General features: G+C 41.6%; 1 long non-coding RNA gene and 2 pseudogenes across 1 annotated transcript in view; 2 read left to right on the top strand and 1 right to left on the bottom strand.

The window, feature by feature from the left end:
- The window catches only part of LOC139754478 (uncharacterized), a 34,064-nt gene extending 12,232 nt beyond the window's left edge, over nt 1-21,832 (bottom strand). Inside the window, exons 1-3 of the long non-coding RNA XR_011713893.1 lie at nt 21,667-21,832; nt 16,764-16,825; nt 11,378-11,549 (exon numbers count right to left, since the gene is read on the bottom strand). This is a non-coding gene — a long non-coding RNA (uncharacterized lncRNA). The remainder of the gene's footprint in view (nt 1-11,377; nt 11,550-16,763; nt 16,826-21,666) is intronic.
- On the top strand, nt 1,064-1,962 carry LOC139754832 (uncharacterized; annotated as a pseudogene).
- On the top strand, nt 4,883-6,522 carry LOC139754477 (uncharacterized; annotated as a pseudogene).
- Nucleotides 21,833-23,137: the final 1,305 nt, after the last annotated feature.

Here is a 23,137-nt window from a genome sequence, read left to right as displayed (position 1 = left end):
GCATATTCAAACCCTGAGCACACAAAATCTTTTCACTCCATCCTTTCATCTCCAATTCATTCTTCACCTGCTTCTTATATCTTCTACTTCTGATATATAAAACCTTTTCATCAAACCTATCCTCACTCATTCTCTCTTTATCTCCGACCTATTTCTGCATACCCTCTTCAGTCCTCTCAAGTAGATTTTTCTTATTACCACACTTCTCTCTTACCCAAACATTACTTACTCAATCAACCCTCCTCACACTATATACTATCCTCAAACATTTCATCTCCAAGAACTGCACCCTCCTCCATACAGTCTTATCTACAGTCCATATCTCACATCCATACATCATCAATGCTATCTCAAGATCCATAAATTCATCACACAAGTCCTGTTTCTCTAGGTATTTCTGACAAACATTCTTCTATTCAAACATCTGATATACACATCCTCTACCACTCCTGAAACCACACTCTTCCTCCATAATATGAAGCTCTATGCTTGCCACCACCATCTCAATCAACACTCTCCCATACAAATTATCAGGTGTGCTTAACAAACTTCTACATACCTCTTACTCAGTCACCTTTATCCTCCTTGCCTTTAAACAGTGGCACTATAGATGCATTCTGCCAATCCTCAGGGCCCATACCATGATCCATACACACGCTGAGAATTCTAATTAATCAAATAACATTCAACCCCTTTCATAAGAAATTCAACTGCCATACTGTACCATCCACTCCAACTGCTTTGCCACATTTAACCTTAAGGAAGGTTTTCACTATTTCTTATCGCTTAACCAAACCGCTTACCATGACTCTCTTTTTTTGCATATCTCACTAGCCCAAACAACATACATCTGCTACCCCATTCAAAAATACTTCAAAATATACATAAGTGTCTGTATGAGAACAATACTAAAGGTTACTAAAGCATAAACAGGTTTGTTGAAGGTCTTTCCTTATCTCTTACTAATATTGATTCTATCATCTATCATAAGTTAGGCCCCAGTCAGGGGGCTGATGACGCCGCAGCGGCCGCCGATGTAAACATTGGCCTTTCTAGCCAGGTGATGCCTCCCTCGCGCTCGCCCACGGGTTTTTCGGGCTTTACTCCAGCTGAGCATAACCTTTTCAGTGATAATTGTGTCTCTCAGAATGACGGGTGGCCTGACAGTGTTCTCCTGCAGTGCGCCAGGGCTTACGGTCCTGTGGATGAGGTGTCTGATGGCATTGACCAGCATGTTGCCAATATGGTTAACCATGTATTTGCTCACGGCTTGTGAGAGGAGGAGTATAAGGAGATTTTGGAGGATGCTGCAGCCAAGAGGCCAGATAACTGTCATGCCTTAGTGCCCGTGGATTTCAACTTGCAAGTTTTAGATGCACTGCAGACTGAGGCCAAGAAGGCAGACTTCCGTTTGAAGGATGTTGGGACTTCCGTTTGAAGGATGTTGGGAAAGACATTATTACAGCTGCCACAATTTTGACTAAGTCACTCATACTGCTTGACAGGATTGCCCAGACTAGCCAACCAGATGTTGCCCAGGAAGTGTGCATGCTTAATGGTGCCCTGGCACTCCTGGGTCATGCTAATCACAAGAATAATCTGGCTTGCCGGTTCATCATCAAGCGCGAAATTAACCACAAGTATGCTCACCTCTGTTCAGACAAGGTGCCCATGACTCGTCTTCTGTTTGGGGATGATGTCCCACTCTCAGCCAAGCACACTGAGGAGTCTGAAAAGTTAAGGAGTAAGATTGCTCCAAGGAAACCGCTCTCTACCTCAAAGTTTGGTCCTTGCAAATTTAGGGGCTCTTCTGGGAGACTGCCATACAGGGGTTTTATGGCCAGGTTTCATCCATATGGCCAACGCATGCTTGGTCCCCGGAGTGAGCACCGGCAATCCTTCTCATGGCAGGGTCCTGAGACAAAAAACTCCCGAGGCCGGGGTCACAATCCCCGGCAGTAACTGAGGTGAGTCATCCTTTTCAAGCTGGCAGACTTCACTATTTTGTACATGAGTGGCATGCTATTACCAGTGATCCAAATATTTTAGATATTGTTCAGCATTGCCATTTAGATATTGATGTTGCTAACATTGGTCCTTTTTTGCTGAAGAAGTTGAGTATGTGTTTAATGTCGAGGAAAAGGAAATTGTTTGCCACGAAACTGTACAGCTTTTGAGATCAAGGAGACTCAGAGACAGGAGGGGCAGATTCTTTCCCCTATTTTCTTAAGACGGAAGAAGGATGGTGGGTTTAGGATGATCCTTAACCTGGAAAAATTTAATAAATTTTTAGAGTACAAACACTTCAAGATGGAAAATTTTGAGCAGGTGCTTCGTCTTGTTAACAGCGGTGTCTTCATGGCCTCTGTCGATTTGCAGCACGCCTATTATTCTGTTAAGATAGCTGAGGAGCAACAACGCTTTCTGTGTTTCAAGTGGCAAGGAAAAATTTATCAATTCACGTGTCTCCCTAATGGGGTTGCGGATGGTCCCTGTCTGTTCACTAAATTAATGAAACCTGTTTTTGCTGTCCTTAGAGAGAAGGGACATATCATCACGAGTTTCATTGATGATACTCTTATTTGTCACTGCACTTTTGATGGATGTTGTGAGAGTGTGCGTGCCACTGTTGACTTGCTCAAGAAGTTAGGTTTTGGATTTGTATGTAGCATTTATGGATCTGGAGAAGGCATATGATAGAGTTGATAGAGATGCTCTGTGGAAGGTATTAAGAATATATGGTGTGGGAGGCAAGTTGTTAGAAGCAGTGAAAAGTTTTTATCGAGGATGTAAGGCATGTGTACGTGTAGGAAGAGAGGAAAGTGATTGGTTCTCAGTGAATGTAGGTTTGCGGCATGGTTGTTTAATTTGTTTATGGATGGGGTTGTTAGGGAGGTGAATGCAAGAGTTTTGGAAAGAGGGGCAAGTATGAAGTCTGTTGGGGATGAGAGAGCTTGGGAAGTGAGTCAGTTGTTGTTCGCTGATGATACAGCGCTGGTGGCTGATTCATGTGAGAAACTGCAGAAGCTGGTGACTGAGTTTGGTAAAGTGTGTGAAAGAAGAAAGTTAAGAGTAAATGTAAATAAGAGCAAGGTTATTAGGTACAGTAGGGTTGAGGGTCAAGTCAATTGGGAGGTGAGTTTGAATGGAGAAAAACTGGAGGAAGTGAAGTGTTTTAGATATGTGGGAGTGGATCTGGCAGCGGATGGAACCATGGAAGCGGAAGTGGATCATAGGGTGGGGGAGAAGGCGAAAATTCTGGGAGCCTTGAAGAATGTGTGGAAGTCGAGAACATTATCTCGGAAAGCAAAAATGGGTATGTTTGAAGGAATAGTGGTTCCAACAATGTTGTATGGTTGCGAGGCGTGGGCTATGGATAGAGTTGTGCGCAGGAGGATGGATGTGCTAGAAATGAGATGTTTGAGGACAATGTGTGGTGTGAGGTGGTTTGATCGAGTAAGTAACGTAAGGGTAAGAGAGATGTGTGGAAATAAAAAGAGCGTGGTTGAGAGAGCAGAAGAGGGTGTTTTGAAATGGTTTGGGCACATGGAGAGAATGAGTGAGGAAAGATTGACCAAGAGGATATATGTGTCGGAGGTGGAGGGAACGAGGAGAAGAGGGAGACCAAATTGGAGGTGGAAAGATGGAGTGAAAAAGATCTTGTGTGATCGGGGCCTGAACATGCAGGAGGGTGAAAGGAGGGCAAGGAATAGAGTGAATTGGAGCGATGTGGTATACCGGGGTTGACGTGCTGTCAGTGGATTGAATCGGGGCATGTGAAGCGTCTGGGGTAAACCATGGAAAGCTGTGTAGGTATGCATATTTGCGTGTGTGGACATATGTATATACATGTGTATGGGGGTGGGTTGGGCCATTTCTTTCATCTGTTTCCTTGCGCTACCTCGCAAACGCGGGAGACAGCGGAAAAAAAAAAAAAAAAAAAAAAAAAAAAATCTGTCTTGGTCCCCACTAAGCGCTTGGAGTATTTGGGGAACATTATAGATTCTGAGACTATGACAGTAACATTACCTGATCGTAGGATACACAAGATACTACAATGCTGTGAGGAATTGTTACATAGTGACAGAGCCAAAATTCGGAATGTGGCCAGAGTTGTTGGGCTATTAGTTGAAGCCGTTCCAGCAGCAGAGATGGGGAAACTGCATTACAGGCAGTTAGAATGTGCTAAGATTGCTGCGTTTAGAGTCGCAAAAGGTAACTTTGACAAGTGGATGGTGGTCACTCATGAGATGAGATTGGACTTGCTTTGGTGGGTATCTCACATTGCATTGCAAACCAGACAGATTTTTCGGAAGGATACAGATTTGGATCTGTATACTGATGCATTGAATTTAGGTTGGGGTGGCCACCTCAATCAACAAAAAGTGAATGGGAGATGGTCATTATCAGAATCTGCCTTGCACATTAATGCAAAGGAACTCAAAGCCATCTCTCTGGTAGTGCGCTCATTTGCATCTCTTCTCAAAGGACGACATGTTCGGGTGTTTTGTGATAACACGACGGCAGTGACCTATGTCAATGAAATGGGCGGCACACGGTCCTCACTGTGTAATGACATTTGCCATGACCTTTGGGAGTGGTGTGCGGTGAATGATATCTGGCTTACCTGCTCTCATGTACCGGGTAAAGTCAATCTCATGGCAGACGCTGCATCTCGGACATTCAATGACAGGCATGAGTGAAAATTGAATGAAGAACTCTTTAGGGCCCTCTCTGAAGTATTTGGGGTTCCGGGCATTGATCTCTTTGCTTCTAGACTGAATGCTCAAGTGACTCGTTTCTGCTCCTGGAAACTTGACCCAGATGCAGAACATTTTGATGCCTTTTCTATCTGCTGGTATCAGTTTGAACTAATCTACCTTTTCCCACCCTTTGCGCTGATTGCCAGGTGCCTACAGAAAATTCAAGCAGAGTCAGCGAAGGGGTGGATGGTATTGCCTCTCTGGCCGTCCCAGCCCTGGATGGGGACTCTACTCACTTTGCTGGTCAAGGAACCACGGCTGATTCCGAGGGGGACACACGTCTTGCGTCACCCATCGACGGAGGAGGAACACCCCATTCTCTGACACACCCGACTGATGGCTTGCCTCTTATCTGGCAACGTCTGCGAGACAGGGGCATTTCTCAGGCAGGTACGGACATCATCCTTGCCTCCTGGAGACCTCCGACTGCGAGGCAGTACCAGCCACATATTAACAGGTGGTTACAGTTTTGTGGTAGCTGGAACATCGATCCCTTTGCTCCCACTGTAACTAATATTGTGACTTTTCTGTCTGTCACTTTCCACAGAGGTGTTAGTTATACTTCAATCAACACTGCCAGGGGTGCACTCTCCTCCTTGGGGATTACTGTGGGTGGTTGCAGTGCAGGCAGCCATCCTCTTGTCACCAGGTTCTTAAAGCGAGTTTTTAACTTGCGGCCGTCTGTCCCTAGGTATACAAGAACTTGGGATGTTCAGCAGGTGCTACAGCATCTGCGTGCCATGGATCCTTTGTCCTCCCTCTCTTTAAAGGATTTAATACTGAAGCTTGTGATGTTGATGGCACTTATGCAGGCTGCCAGAATACAAACTTTGCATTGTTTGTTGCTGAAGAATATTAGTTTTGGGCAGGCTTCTGTTTGTGTTTGGTTAGGAGAAACTATTAAACAGTGCAGGTCAAAGTTCAATGTGCGGTTTGTGACCTTTAAAGCATATTCTACTGACATTAGATTGTGTGTGTGTGAAACTCTGAAAATGTATATTGCTAGGACAGAGGAGTTCAGAAATTCTGCACATCAGGAGAATGGGAAGTTACTCCTAAGTTTTATCAAGCCCCACAAGCATGTAACGAGGGACAGTGTTGCAAGGTGGATTCGAACAGAGCTTTCTCTGTCGGGCATAGACTCCAGCCAGTATTCAGCGGGCAGTGTTCGACCTGCAGCTGCATCGAAAGCCAAAGCCATGGCTCTACCGATTTAACACATCATGGCAAGGGCTGGGTGGTCCAGGGCTGCCACTTTTGCCAAGTTTTATGACAAGGAGATTGTCCCAAGTCACGATCCTTTCCAAAGTGCTGTCCTTCAATAGTCTGTTCATTTTGTTTGCATAGGAGATGTTGTCTCTTGTCACCTGGTCCATGGCTACGTAAATTTCTTACTATATTGTAGTTGGTTACTGCTTGTATCATTTCTCCTCTCTACATGTCTACAGTACGACACCCACATGGCTTCAAAACCTCATGGGAAAGTGACCTCTAGCAGAGGTGTGATTTGCTGACGTAAAATTAATGAAGTACATGAGACTTACCGTAGGTCAGTTGAAATGTGCTTCGAATTTTATGAAGCAAATCACCTCTGCTAGAAGGGAGCTTTCACATGCCCACCTCTCCCACCCTACGCTCTGTAGCGTCTTGTGGCTTACATATTTCTAGCAGTGCGAAATGTTCAGTTACTTTCATGTGGTTGGTCGTACTCTTTAAAGTCTGGTGGCGTGAAGCGGCAAAACGTATCGCATGTGAAAGCTCCCTTCTAGCAGAGGTGATTTGCTTCATAAAATTCGAAGCACATTTCAATTGACCTACGGTAAGTCTCATGTACTTCATTAATTATCAGCTATGAGTAAAGACATAAATCTAATGCATTTATTCATCAATCATGTAGATAACTATTGTACAAGATATACAAACACACTATAATCCTATAAATATTGCTAGAAAAGGATATCAGCCTTTCTGGCTGTGGTCCACGTGAGGAATTCTGGCTATTTGGTTGATCTGTCATTGTGAAGTGGTCTGGAAAGAATGAGGGTTGTGACAATGAAACCTGCACCACTGATCAGCAAAAGGGTTAACTGGATCAATTTACACACAAACACACACATAAATCTGATATATTAAATTACTTACTTAGAAATTACTTAGAAATTTTCGAGAATAAAAAGATGTTTTGGAAGGAGACAAATAACATGCGTAAGACAAGAGAACAAATGGGAACAGTGGTGAAGTGGGCAAGTAGGGTGATCATAACAAGTAGTTATGAAGTGAGGAGATGAAGTGAGTATTTTGGAGGTTTGCTGAAGTGAGTATTTTGAAGGTTTGCTGAATGTGTTTGATGATAGAGTGGCAGATATAGGGTGCTTTGATCAGGATGGTGTGCTACTGAGAGGGTCAGGGAGAATGGTTTGGTGAAGAGAGAAGAGGTAGTGAAAGCTTTGCAGAAGATGAAGTCTAGCAAGGCAGCAGGTTTGGATGGTGTTGCAGTGGAATATATTAAAAAAGGGGTGACTATATTGTTAATTGGTGATTGATTGGTATGGATATTCAATGTATGTATGGACCATGATAAAGTGCCAGAGCATCGGCAGAATCCATACATGGTGGCACTGTACAAAGGCAAAGGGGATAAGGGTGAGTGTTCAAACTACAGTGGTATGGGGGATAAAGGTGAGTGTTCAAACTACAGTGGCATAATCTTTTGAGTATTCTCGGAAAAGTATATGGGTGACGGCATGTACAAAGCATCAGATTTAGGAAGAGCAGTGTGGTTTCAGAAGTGGTAGAGGATGTGTGGATCAGGTGTTTGTTTTGAAGAATTTTTTTTTTTTTTTTTTTTTTTTTTTTTTTTTTTTTTTTTTATACTTTGTCGCTGTCTCCCGCGTTTGCGAGGTAGCGCAAGGAAACAGACGAAAGAAATGGCCCAACCCCCCCCCATACACAAGTACATACACACGTCCACACACGCAAATATACATACCTACACAGCTTTCCATGGTTTACCCCGGACGCTTCACATGCCTTGATTCAATCCACTGACAGCATGTCAACCCCTGTATACCACATCGCTCCAATTCACTCTATTCCTTGCCCTCCTTTCACCCTCCTGCATGTTCAGGCCCCGATCACACAAAATCCTTTTCACTCCATCTTTCCACCTCCAATTTGGTCTCCCTCTTCTCCTCGTTCCCTCCACCTCCGACACATATATCCTCTTGGTCAATCTTTCCTCACTCATTCTCTCCATGTGCCCAAACCATTTCAAAACACCCTCTTCTGCTCTCTCAACCACGCTCTTTTTATTTCCACACATCTCTCTTACCCTTACGTTACTTACTCGATCAAACCACCTCACACCACACATTGTCCTCAAACATCTCATTTCCAGCACATCCATCCTCCTGCGCACAACTCTATCCATAGCCCACGCCTCGCAACCATACAACATTGTTGGAACCACTATTCCTTCAAACATACCCATTTTTGCTTTCCGGGATAATGTTCTCGACTTCCACACATTTTTCAAGGCTCCCAAAATTTTCGCCCCCTCCCCCACCCTATGATCCACTTCCGCTTCCATGGTTCCATCCGCTGACAGATCCACTCCCAGATATCTAAAACACTTCACTTCCTCCAGTTTTTCTCCATTCAAACTCACCTCCCAATTGACTTGACCCTCAACCCTACTGTACCTAATAACCTTGCTCTTATTCACATTTACTCTTAACTTTCTTCTTCCACACACTTTACCAAACTCCATCACCAGCTTCTGCAGTTTCTCACATGAATCCGCCACCAGCGCTGTATCATCAGCGAACAACAACTGACTCACTTCCCAAGCTCTCTCATCCCCAACAGACTTCATACTTGCCCCTCTTTCCAAGACTCTTGCATTTACCTCCCTAACAACCCCATCCATAAACAAATTAAACAACCATGGAGACATCACACACCCCTGCCGCAAACCTACATTCACTGAGAACCAATCACTTTCCTCTCTTCCTACACGTACACATGCCTTACATCCTCGATAAAAACTTTTCACTGCTTCTAACAACTTGCCTCCCACACCATATATTCTTAATACCTTCCACAGAGCATCTCTATCAACTCTATCATATGCCTTCTCCAGATCCATAAATGCTACATACAAATCCATTTGCTTTTCTAAGTATTTCTCACATACATTCTTCAAAGCAAACACCTGATCCACACATCCTCTACCGCTTCTGAAACCACACTGCTCTTCCCCAATCTGATGCTCTGTACATGCCTTCACCCTCTCAATCAATACCCTCCCATATAATTTACCAGGAATACTCAACAAACTTATACCTCTGTAATTTGCGCACTCACTCTTATCCCCTTTGCCTTTGTACAATGGCACTATGCACGCATTCCGCCAATCCTCAGGCACCTCACCATGAGTCATACATACATTAAATAACCTTACCAACCAGTCAACAATACAGTCACCCCCTTTTTTAATAAATTCCACTGCAATACCATCCAAACCTGCTGCCTTGCCGGCTTTCATCTTCCGCAAAGCTTTTACTACCTCTTCTCTGTTTACCAAATCATTTTCCCTAACCCTCTCACTTTGCACACCACCTCGACCCAAACACCCTATATCTGCCACTCTGTCATCAGACACATTCAACAAACCTTCAAAATACTCATTCCATGTGAGAAGGAGATGGAATGAGTATTTTGAAGGTTTGTTGAATGTGTCTGATGACAGAGTGGCAGATATAGGGTGTTTTGAAGAATGTATGAGAGAAATACTTAGAGAAAAAGATGGATTTGTACATAGCATTTATGGATCTAGAGAAGGCATATGAGAGGGTTGATAGAGATGCTTTGTGGAAGGTTTTAAGAGTATATTGTGTGGGAGGTAAGTTGCTACAAGCAGTGAAAAGTTTTTACCAAGGATGTAAGGCATGTGTACAAGTAGGAAGAGAGGAGAGTTATTGGTTCCCAGCGAATGTCACCTAGGTTGTTTAATTCATTCATGGATGGGGTGGTTAGGGAGGTAAATGCAAGAGTTATGGAGAGGGGTGAGTATGCAGTCTGTTGGGGATGAGAGGTGCCTGGGAAGTGAGTCACTTGCTGTTCGCCGATGATACGGCTCTAGTGGCTGATTCATGTGAGAAACTGCAGAAGTTGGTGACTGAATTTGGAAAAGTGTGTGAGAGGAGATTATTAAGAGTAAATGTGAATAAGACCAAGGTTATTAGGTTCAGTAGGGTTGTGGGACAAGTCGATTGGGATATAAGTTTAAATTGGAGAAAATAAAGTTTTTAGGTATCTGAGAATGAACTTAGCAGTGGATGGAACCATGGAAGCATAAGGAAGTCACAGTTTTGGGGAGGGGATGAAGGTTTTGGGAATGATGAAGAATGTGTAGAAGGAGAGAACACTATCTCAGAGAGCAAAAATTATTATGTTTGAGGGAACCGGAGTCCCAATAAAATGTGAATAAGACCAAGGTTATTAGGTTCAGTAGGGTTGTGGGACAAAGTAAATGGGACATAAGTTTAAATTGGAGAAAATAAAGTTTTTAGATATCTGAGAATGAACTTAGCAGTGGATGGAACCATGGAAGCATAAAAAAGTCACAGTTTTGGGGAGGGGATGAAGGTTTTGGGAATGATGAAGAATGTGTAGAAGGAGAGAACACTATCTTAGAGAGCAAAAATTATGTTTGAGGGAACGGTAGTTCCAATAATGTTATATGGTTGTGAGGCATGGGGTATAGATAGGGTTGCATGGAGGAGGGTGGATGTGTTGGAAATGAAATGTTTGAGAACAATAGGTGGTGTGAGGTGGTTTGATCAAGTAAGTAATGAATGGGTAAGACATATGTGTGGAAATAAAAAGAGTGTGGTTGAAAGAGCAGAAGAGGGTGTGAAAGACTGACAAAAAGGATATAGGTGTCAGAGGTGGAGGGAACAAGGAGAAGCGGGAGACCAAGTTGGAGGAGGAAGGATGCAGAGAAAAAGATTTTGAGCAACTTGGGCCTGAACATACAGGAGGGTGGGGGGCATGCAAGGAAAAGAGCGAATTGGAACGATGTGGTATTCTGGGGTCCTGCCATCAATGGACTGAACCAGGGCATGTGAAGTGTCTGGGGTAAACCATGGAAAGGTCTGTGGAGCCTGGATGTGGATAGGGAGCTATGGTTTCAGTGCATTGCACATGACAGCTAGAGAATGAATGTGAATGAATGTGGCCCTTTTTGTCTGTTTTCCTGGTGCTACCTCACTGAAGCAGGAGGTAATGATGCTGTTTCCTATTGGGCTGGAATGGATGAAGGTACGCAAGTATGAATATGTACATGTCTGTGTATGTGTATGTATATATATGTATATGATGATATGTACATGTATGTATATGGGCGTTTAAGTATATATATGTGTATATGAATGGATGTACCATTCTTCATCTGTTTCCAGGCACTACCTCTGATGCAGGAAACAGTGATTATATGTAATGAATAATAAATATATGCTTAAAAAATATAGCAAAGCCAAAATATGTGTAAGTTTGATACTTTCAAGTATTTTGTTTAAAAGAAAATAAAAAATTCTTTGTCATTTTCTTACCTGCTAGTGTAACTGAAAATAAAAAGCAAACTCCAACACTCCCCAGGGCTTATGATGAAGGCAAAGCTTGTAATGAAAGCCTCCATCTGGTAACTTGGGTAAAACATCTCCAACTAAAACTGGACCGCATGGAAGATGTCTAATCCAGTACCATTAACTGGAACCAATTTCCCTGCAGATATTACAAATGTATAAACACTAGGTAAAGGCCATTAAGAAAACACTAAAGTAAGATACCAAGACAAATAAGAAAGGAGAGAATTTTTTGTACTTAGCATCAGAGCTTTCAGTTTTAGAAAGTTTTAGAAAACCATCTACAAATATTATCAAGAGCCGACACCTAACTGGGTGATGGTAGAAGCTTAAAATTTCACCTAAAACTGGACACTTCTCCCTTACCCTCTTAAAACAAGGTGAAACAAAGAAATTATAAATCTAGAAAAAAAATCAAACTGACAAATGAGTATTAATCAAGAATATATCAACTAAATCTGCTACCTATCTATCTATCTACCTAGCTATCTATCTATCTATATCTATAATACCCATTCCCAGGAACTCCCATCAAGTGGCTGGTCACAGCAAAAGAGTCCATTGATCCCTGTCCTTGCATGCCTCCCTTGCACCATTCCACGTATCTTTACCGCTTCTCTCTCTCATCAGTATTCTTCCACTCTATTTCCCCATGATACAAGTACTCTTCCTCTTGTACCAACTATTTTAATTGCACTATCGTACACCCTCCTTGTAATCTGCCTATCTTACATTCTTTCCACATACCCAGACCAACTCAAAGCATTGCATTTCACTACTCAAGCACTCTACAATTCGTCCCCTTTCAATTTTTTGCCATACCAAATCTCTCACATGGAGAGAATGAACAAAGAGGATATATGTGTCAGAGGTGGAGGGAACGAGGAGAAGTGGGAGACCAAATTGGAGGTGGAAGGATGGAGTGAAAAAGATTTTGAGCGATCGGGGCCTGAACATGCAGGAGGGTGAAAGTCATGCAAGGAATAGAGTGAATTGGAACAATGTGGTATACCGGGGTCGACGTGCTGTCAATGGATTGAACCAGAGCATGTGAAGCGTCTGGGGTAAACCATGGAAAGTTTTGTGGGGCCTGGATGTGGAAAGGGAGCTGTGGTTTCGGTGCATTAAACATGACAGCCAGAGAAAGAGTGTGAACGAATGTGGCCTTTGTTGTCTTTTCCTTGCACTACCTCGCATGCATGAGGGGGGAGGGGGTTGACATTTCATGTGTGGCAGGGTGGCAACAGGAATGAATAAAGGCAGTAAGTATGAATTATGTACATGTGTATATATGTATATGTCTGTGTATGTATATATATGTATACGTTGAAATGCATAGCTATGTATATGTGCGTGTGTGGACATGTATGAATATACACGTGTATGTGGGTGGGTTGAGCCATTCTTTCGTCTGTTTCCTTGCACTACCTCACTGATGCGGGAGACAGCGACAAAGTATAATAAATAAATAACCAAATCTCTCATACACCACCATTACTTTCATCATTCCATTTAGTCATACCATATGCTCCTCTCAAATACCTCATTTTCACAGCCTAGATTCCTGACCTCTTTGACTAATTCTCTGGCTATGTTTTGGCTGCATAGGTCAGGGTCAGGAGGAGTATGCTGTTCCTTAATCCTTCTTCACTTCCATACTCGCACCTCTACCTTCATTATTGTATTAAGAGACCCAATGACTCTACTACCCTCTACTGCTCTATCCCTTATCTCTTATTCCATATCATCAAACTTACACAAGACAGCTCACAAATTCTTAAATTCTGTCACCTCTTCTGGTCTTTGTAACCCCATATCTAAAACATGGTTTGGTACACTTTCTCCTTTCTCTCTCTAAAGCTTTGCAAAATCTATACTTTGTTTCATTTCACTCGCCATTATTCTACTTTAACTTGCATTTACTTTCAATTGTCCATGCTTACACACACCATGAAGCACCCTTATAAACTAATTCCTTTTCACTCCCAGTAAACAACACAATATTATTTGCAAACAGGCTTGTCACTAGCCATCATACCTCACCACCACACCACACCTTTTTTCGTTCTTTTTCTTTTATTAGGTGAGATGGTGCAGGCAACTGAGGCTCTAATCAAAGAACATCTCATTAAGGCTATAAAAATCTATATATATTTTCATTTCCCATGTCAGCGACGTAGTGTCAAGATCAGAAGAAAGGTCTCATACAGTTACATCCATTCCCTAGCTATCACATTTAATGCACCAAAACCACAGCTCCCTTTCAAAAAACCAATCCCCTAAGACCTTTCCATGGTTTATTCTGAACACTTCCCATGACCTTGTTCAGTTTACTGACAGCATGTCAACCCCAGTATAACATATTGTTCCACTTCATTCTATCCCATGCAAACCTTTCATACTCCTGCATGTTCAGGTCCTGATAGCTTAAAACCATTTTCACTCCATCCTTCTATCTCCAATTTGGTATGCCTATTCTCTTTGTTCCCTTTGCTTCTCACACATTTATCCTCTGTCAGCCTTTCCTCTCGTTTCATTCATATGTCCAAATCATTTCAGTATACCCTCTTCACCTCTCCCAGTCACACTTTTATTATTACACACCTCTTTCTTACCCTTCTATCATTTACTTGGTCAAATTAACTCACACCACAGACTGTCATCAAATATTTAGTTTCCAACAAATCGACCCTCCTGCACACAGTCTTATCAGTATCCCATATCTCACATCCATATAATACTGTTACGACTACCATTCCTTTAAATATGCCCGTATTTGCCATTCCAGATAATCTCTCTTTCTACACATTCTTCAGTGCTCCCAGAACTGTCACCCCCTCACACATCCTATGACTCACTTCCCTTCCATGGTTCCACTCACTGTCATGTCCACTCCAAGGTATTTGATGCACTTCCAACTTCTTCAATTTATCTCCATACAGACTCACATCTCAACTAACCGGTCTCTCAACCCTGCAAAAGATAACAGCCTTGTTGTTAATCACAATTACCTTCAACCTCCTCCTTTCTTATACTCTTCTTAACTCAGTCACGAAACCTTTGCAACGTCTCACTCAAATCTGCCATCAAAGCTGTCATGAGCAAACAATGACTGACTAACAAACAGTTTACTCGCCCCTCTTTTCACGACTCTTCCATTTACGCCCCTCACCACCAAATCCATAAACAAATTGAACAAGTATGGTGGCATAACACAGCCCTGCCATAGACCAACCTTCACTTAGAACCATTCAGTCTTCTCTCTTTTTGCTCATACACCTGCCTTACACCCCTGATAAAACCTTCTCCCTGATTCTAGCAGCTTTCCTCCCACACCATATATACTTAAGATCTTCCATAAGGCATCTTTATTAACTCTACTTCATGATTTCTCCAAATATATGGATATCACATACAAATTCATTTTTCTTTTTGTATTTTCTACACACAATCTTGAAAACAAACACCTGATCCACACATCCTTTTTCTCTTCTCAATCAACAGTGTTCCTCCCTAATACAATGCTCCATACATGCCTTCACTCTCAATTAATACCCTCTCATATAACCTGTCAAGTACACTCAACAAACTTTTACCTCTGTAGTTTGAACACACCTTTATCCACCTTGTTTTTATATAAATGCACTACACATGCATTCCATCAAGCCATAGGCACCTCACCGTATTCCATGCATACAATGAAATCCTTAAAACCAATAAACTACAAAGTCATCTCCTTTCTTAATAAATTGAACTGCAAGACCATCCACTTAGGCTGCCTTGCCATACTTCATCTTCACCAAACAACTCTTTATGACTCTCTCACTTCACATGCCACCCTGACCCCAAAACCCTACATATGTCACTCTATCATCAAGCTTACTCAACAGTCCTTCATATTACTCACTCCTTTCCTCCTCACTTTATCACAACCTGTTACCACTTCCCCTTCATCAAAGTTCGAATCTGTTTTCTGTTCATTATTTACCTCCTTCCAAAACATCTAATTTTCCATAAAGTTTACTGATACTTGCTCATGTAAACTCTCACTTGCTTTTTTCATGCACAGTACCTTCCTCTTGATCTCCTGCCACTTTCTCATATAAACCCCCCAATCACTTACAATCCCTCCCTATAAGTACAGCCCAAATGCCTCTCTTCTGCTTTCCTTGCAACTTTACCTCTTCATCCCTCCACTCACTACCCTTTCTAATATACCACCCTCCTATATTTTGCATGCCACATGCATCTCTTGCACATGCAAGCACTGCTTCCTTAAATACCTTCCATTCCTCATCCACTCCCCTTCCTTCACTTACTATCACCTTTGGTCATTCTAAACTTAATCTCTCCTGGCATTTCTTCATTTAAGGCTCTTTTCCAAGATCACTTATTCTCACCCACACTATTTCTCATTTACTGATAAACTCCAAAAATCTTTATCCCTGCCTACCCAAGATAGTGATCAGACATCCCACCAGCTGCCCTCCTCACCATATCTACATCCAAATAGTCTCTTTTACATGCCTATCAGTCAATATGTGTTTCAATAATGCCTACTGATCATCTTTCCTACTCACATACATTTACTTGTATAAGTTCTTCTTTTAAACCTGATAATCCCAATCACCAGTCCTTTTGTAGCACACAACTTCACAAGCTGTTCATCATTTCCATTCATAGCACTTGATACCCCATACCCCAAATCATACCCTCAAGTGCCACATAACTCACCTTTGCATTCAAGTCACTCATCACTAATACCCGATCTCTCACATCAAAACCACTGACACACTCACTTAACTGCTCCCAATCACTTACCCCTCACAACCTCTCCTCAGGGCTAGTTGCAGATGTGATAATAATCACCCAAATCTCTCCATCCACTAAGTTTTACCCTTGTCAATCTAGAATTTACTTCCTTACACTCTTTCATTCGCTCCCACAACTACTGCTTTAGGAGTAGTGTTGTAACTTAAGCATGTTCCGAGGTTATAAGAAGCCACATTCTGTTCCAGCCAACATTCTGCTCGTTATTCAACAAAATCATAGATAACGCAAAAGTCCTCTTATAAGCACAGGAACAGTAAACAAAAGATAATCACAGTGGAGTATTCAATCCTTCAACAGGGTATCATAATAACAGTATCCTCAGTTGATACACAACAATACACATCAATACACAACACCTCCCCCCTGACTTGTTTCTTGACTCAAAATTAAATAGTCATCTTTTCAAAAAATGAAAACAAAAACTAGTAATATGGTAGAACAAAATGGTATAAAAAGGTGATATTCCATATAAACATGAATAACTAAATACATCAAATAATACTGAACACAAAAGACATACTTCAAAGGTCAAGTCTATCAATGACGCTTCACCACTCTTCCGGATCATCTCAGGGCTGGCACCTGAGGCAAAGATACATGTACTAGAGATTTGGGTTTATCAATGACATGCTCTGCTACATCATCAGTATAATGGAAATATTTCTCTCCCCTAAATTCATGGCCTGAACTAACCTCCTTTGGATTACCCCTGAGCCTGTATCACCATCTCTCACAGGAAAACTGCAGCTTTAATTTGGCAGACTATTGGAATACACATCCTCAGAAGCATTTTGGCCATGAGAAACTGGAAATCTGTGCATAGCTGACACATCTTGGCCATGAGAAACTAGAAATCTGTGCATGGTTGAAGCATCTTAGTCATGAGAAACTAGAAATCTGCACATGATTTGATTTACATACCTCTTCCATACCATATTTCCAAATTATCATACACGAACCTTAATAATTCCTTGGTCCTAACGCTTCAACAACTTCTCCCTTCACCCAAGATTCTCCTTTCCACAGTCCTTCACAAATACTCCATCATCTACCTGGTAGAGTTTAATTTCAATGCAAAAGACATTATCATTCAACTGAGCTAACGTTTTGTTTTTCTGTGGCATATGCTCGACTGACACAATAGTTCCCTTAAAATTTCTGTTAAACATCAGCTTAGCCAATGTCTTACCAGTTCCAGAGTGAACAATCTTCCTCTGATAATACAAAAACCTACAGATTCTAGTATTTAAACTGCCATGACAAAATATCTTTAACCCTTCTTTCAAGGTTCATATTGGTCTTTCTACCAATCCATCAGAAGAAGGGTTATATGGAGCACGCATTACTTGTTTGATACCATTTTTCTTTAAAAACTGTTGCATTCCTTGAGACAGAAAATAAGGGACATTATCTGTAAAAACTACATCTGGAAATCCAAAATTATGGAAAGATTTCCTAGTAGGTCAATGGTAACAGTAGAGGTTATGAAATTAGTTACATGAACATATAAAAATTTATGGATGGGGTTGTTAGGGAGGTAAATGCAAGAGTTTTGGAAAGAGGGGCAAGTATGAAGTCTGTTGGGGATGAGAGAGCCTGGGAAGTGAGTCAGTTGTTGTTCGCTGATGATACAGCGCTGGTGGCTGATTCATGTGAGAAACTGCAGAAGCTGGTGACTGAGTTTGGAAAAGTGTGTGGAAGAAGAAAGTTAAGAGTAAATGTGAATAAGAGCAAGGTTATTAGGTACAGTAGGGTTGAGGGTCAAGTCAATTGGGAGGTGAGTTTGAATGGAGAAAAACTGGAGGAAGTGAAGTGTTTTAGATATCTGGGAGTGGATCTGGCAGCGGATGGAACCATGGAAGCGGAAGTGGATCATAGGGTGGGGGAGGGGGCGAAAATCCTGGGGGCCTTGAAGAATGTGTGGAAGTCGAGAACATTATCTCGGAAAGCAAAAATGGGTATGTTTGAAGGAATAGTGGTTCCAACAATGTTGTATGGTTGCGAGGCGTGGGCTATGGATAGAGTTGTGCGCAGGAGGATGGATGTGCTGGAAATGAGATGTTTGAGGACAATGTGTGGTGTGAGGTGGTTTGATCGAGTGAGTAACGTAAGGGTAAGAGAGATGTGTGGTAATAAAAAGAGCGTGGTTGAGAGAGCAGAAGAGGGTGTTTTGAAGTGGTTTGGGCACATGGAGAGGATGAGTGAGGAGAGATTGACCAAGAAGATATATGTGTCGGAGGTGGAGGGAACAAGGAGAAGAGGGAGACCAAATTGGAGGTGGAAGGATGGAGTGAAAAGGATTTTGTGTGATCGGGGCCTGAACATGCAGGAGGGTGAAAGGAGGGCAAGGAATAGAGTGAATTGGAGCGATGTGGTATACCGGGGTTGACGTGCTGTCAGTGGATTGAATCAGGGCATGTGAAGCGTCTGGGGTAAACCATGGAAAGCTGTGTAGGTATGTATATTTGCGTGTGTGGACGTATGTATATACATGTGTTTGGGGGGGGGGGGTTGGGCCATTTCTTTCGTCTGTTTCCTTTCGCTACCTCACAAATGCGGGAGACATCGACAAAGTATAATAAATATAAATAAATAAAAATTTTGTAAATGAATCCACAATCACAAGAAAATACTTAATTTCAAGAGGACCTGCATAATCTATGTGTAGCCTAGACCACATGAGCCTGCACTTGGCCATGACAGAGCTGGTGTGGCTGGTGCATTAACAATTATGAAACAAATATCACATTTTATCATTTCTGCAATACCTTGATTCAACTTTGGCCACCACACCCAACTCCTTGCCTCTGCCTTCATAGCACTGATGCCATTATGACCAACATGTAAATGTTTAAGTACCTTGCAACACAGGTCAACTGTAACTAGCACCTTATTACAATACAAAATAACATCATTATGGAGGCTCAAATCAGCTTTCATAGATGCATACTCAACTAACTCTGGGTTAACATCATTATTCCACCCAAAATTTAGACTACTGATCAACTATGTACATATCTCTCTGTCGGTTTTCTGATGGTGTGGAAGGAAATGCCTCAAACTCAAGTGATTCTACTAACTTAACATACTCAGCAGGAGTGCCTGACTGAAGCTCATCTTTAACTGGCAGCCTGCCTAGGGTGTCAGCCACTACACCGTCCTTCCCTGGCTTGTGAACTAAGTCATAATCATATTAAGACGGCAACAAAACCCATCTCTGGATTCTGGAATCTATATTACAGAAAACTGGCCTTCTTTTGCCAAAAATTTCAATTAAGGGCTTATGGTCTGTCCTAGCTACAATACGTCTCCCTACCAAAAGATATCTAAATCTTCTAAGAGCAAACACTATGGATAAACCTTCACCATCAATCTGAGAATAATTCTTCTCAGCTGAAGATAATTTTTTGCTGGCAAAATAAACTGTTTTTTTCCTCCACTATCTTTGTTTTGCAAAAGGTCACAACCACACCTACAGGGGATGCATCCACTTAAAAAATTAAGGAAGCTTCCACATCATCAAAGTTAGTTAACAATGTTGAGTTCCTCAAGTCATCTATAATGTCCTGAAAAGCCCTTTCCTCTCCTGCAGTCCATCTAAATCTAACTCCTCTTTTAAATAAATTATACAAAAGTGCCAATCTTGATGACAAGTTCTTAACAAACTTACAATAATATGTAACCATCCCTAAAAAGGAATGTACTTCAGCTACAGAAGTAGGAGCTGGAGCATCAAAAATAGCCTCTAGTTTCCTGGGAAAAGGTTCCATTCCTTCACCAGAGATATGGTAACCTACATATTCCACTGACTTAGCATGAAACACTGATCTACTCTCGTTAATCCGCACACCCCACTGAATAATGAGTACCACCCTCACTAGTTTTTCATGTTCACCTTTACTTCTACCACAAACAATAATGTCATCTAGATATGCTGCTACACCTTCTATCTGAGCAAACAACTGTGATATAAATTTGTGAAAAATTCCTGGTGATGATGAGAACCCAAAAGATAATCTTTTGTACCTAAATAGCCCCTTACTAGTGTTAATCACCAAAATATCTTGTTGTGGGACAAGTTGATTGGGATATAAGTTTAAATTGGAGAAAATATAGTTTTTAGATATCTGAGAATGAACTTAGCAGTGGATGGAACCATGGAAGCATAAGGAAGTCACAGTTTTGGGGAGGGGATGAAGGTTTTGGGAATGATGAAGAATGTGTAGAAGGAGAGAACACTATCTCAGAGAGCAAAAATTATGTTTGAGGGAACAGTAGTCCCAATAAAATGTGAATAAGACCAAGGTTATTAGGTTCAGTAGGGTTGTGGGACAAGTTAATTGGGATATAAGTTTAAATTGGAGAAAATAAAGTTTTTAGATATCTGAGAATGAACTTAGCAGTGGATGGAACCATGGAAGCATAAGGAAAGTCACAGTTTTGGGGAGGGGATGAAGGTTTTGGGAATGATGAAGAATGTGTAGAAGGAGAGAACACTATCTCAGAGAGCAAAAAATTATGTTTGAGGGAACAGTAGTTCCAATAATGTTATATGGTTGCGAGGCATGGGGTATAGATAGGATTGCATGGAGGAGGGTGGATGTGTTGGAAATGAAATGTTTGAGAACAATAGGTGGTGTGAGGTGGTTTGATCGAGTAAGTAATGAATGGGTAAGACATATGTGTGGAAATAAAAAGAGTGTGGTTGAAAGAGCAGAAGAGGGTGTGAAAGATTGACAAAGAGGATATAGGTGTCAGAGGTGGAGGGAACAAGGAGAAGCGGGAGACCAAATTGGAGGTGGAAGGATGGAGAGAAAAAGATTTTGAGCAACTTGGGCCTGAACATACAGGAGGGTGGGAGGCATGCAAGGAAGAGAGCGAATTGGAACGATGTGGTATTCTGGGGTCCTGCTGTCAATGGACTGAACCAGGGCATGTGAAGCGTCTGGGGTAAACCATGGAAAGGTCTGTGGAGCCTGGATGTGGATAGGCAGCTGTGGTTTCAGTGCATTGCACATGACAGCTAGAGAATGAATGTGAATGAATGTGGCCCTTTTTGTCTGTTTTCCTGGTGCTACCTCACTGAAGCAGGAGGTAATGATGCTGTTTCCTATTGGGCTGGAATGGATGAAGGTACGCTAGTATGAATATGTACATGTCTGTGTATGTGTATGTATATATATGTATATGATGATATGTACATGTATGTATATGGGCGTTTAAGTATATATATGTGTATATGAATGGATGTACCATTCTTCATCTGTTTCCAGGCACTACCTCTGATGCAGGAAACAGTGATTATATGTAATGAATAATAAATATATGCTTAAAAAATATAGCAAAGCCAAAATATGTGTAGGTTTGATACTTTCAAGTATTTTGTTTAAAAGAAAATAAAAAATTCTTTGTCATTTTCTTACCTGCTAGTGAAACTGAAAATAAAAAGCAAACTCAAACACTCCCCAGGGCTTATGATGAAGGCAAAGCTTGTAATGAAAGCCTCCATCTGGTAACTTGGGTAAAACATCTCCAACTAAAACTGGACCGCATGGAAGATGTCTAATCCAGTACCATTAACTGGAACCAATTTCCCTGCAGATATTACAAATGTATAAACACTAGGTAAAGCCCATTAAGAAAACACTAAAGTAAGATACCAAGACAAATAAGAAAGGAGAGAATTTTTTGTACTTAGCATCAGAGCTTTCAGTTTTAGAAAGTTTTAGAAAACCATCTACAAATATTATCAAGAGCCGACACTTAAATGGGTCATGGTAGAAGCTTAAAATTTCACCTAAAACTGGACACTTCTCCCTTACCCTCTTAAAACAAGGTGAAACGAAACAATTATAAATTTAGAAAAAAAAATCAAACTGACAAATGAGTATTAATCAAGAATATATCAACTAAATCAGCTACCTATCTATCTATCTACCTAGCTATCTATCTATCTATATCTATAATGCCCATCCCCTCAGGAACTCCCATCAAGTGGCTGGTCACAGCAAAAGAGTCCATTGATCCCTGTCCTTACATGCCTCCCTTGCACCATTCCATGTATTTTTACCGCTTCTCTCTCTCACCAGTATTCTTCCACTCTATTTCCCCATGACACAAGTACTCTTCCTCTTGTACCAACTACTTTAACTGCACTATCGTACACTCTCACTGTAATCTCCCCATCTTACATCCTTTCCATATACCCAGACCAACTCAAAGCATTGCATTTCACGACTCAAGCACTCCACAATTCTTCCCCTTTCAGTTTTTTGCCATACCAAATCTCTCACATGGAGAGAATGAACGAAGAAAGATTGACAAAGAGGTTATATGTGTCAGAGGTGGAGGGAACGAGGAGAAGTGAGAGACCAAATTGGAGGTGGAGGGATGAAGTGAAAAAGATTTTGAGCGATCGGGGCCTGAACATGCAGGAGGGTGAAAGTCATGCAAGGAATAGAGTGAATTGGAACGATGTGGTATACCGGGGTCAACATGCTGTCAATGGATTGAACCAGGGCATGTGCAGCGTCTGGGGTAAACCATGGAAAGTTTTGTGGGGCCTGGATGTGGAAAGGGAGCTGTGATTTCGGTGCATTAAACATGACAGCTAGAGACCGAGTGTGAACGAATGTGGCCTTTGTTGTCTTTTCCTTGCACTACCTCACATGCATGAGGGTGGAGGGGGTTGACATTTCATGTGTGGCAGGGTGGCAACAGGAATGAATAAAGGCAGTAAGTATGAATTATGTACATGTGTATATATGTATATGTCTGTGTATGTATATATATGTATACGTTGAAATGCATAGCTATGTATATGTGCGTGTGTGGACATGTATGTATATACACGTGTATGTGGGTGGGTTGGGCCATTCTTTCGTCTGTTTCCTT

Source organism: Panulirus ornatus, chromosome 17 (assembly GCF_036320965.1).
Source record: "Panulirus ornatus isolate Po-2019 chromosome 17, ASM3632096v1, whole genome shotgun sequence".
In the NCBI taxonomy this organism is placed as follows: Eukaryota; Metazoa; Arthropoda; class Malacostraca; order Decapoda; family Palinuridae; genus Panulirus; species Panulirus ornatus.
The sequence above is the reverse complement of the archived record's forward strand: the minus strand, read 5'-3'. Positions and strand labels throughout refer to the sequence as shown.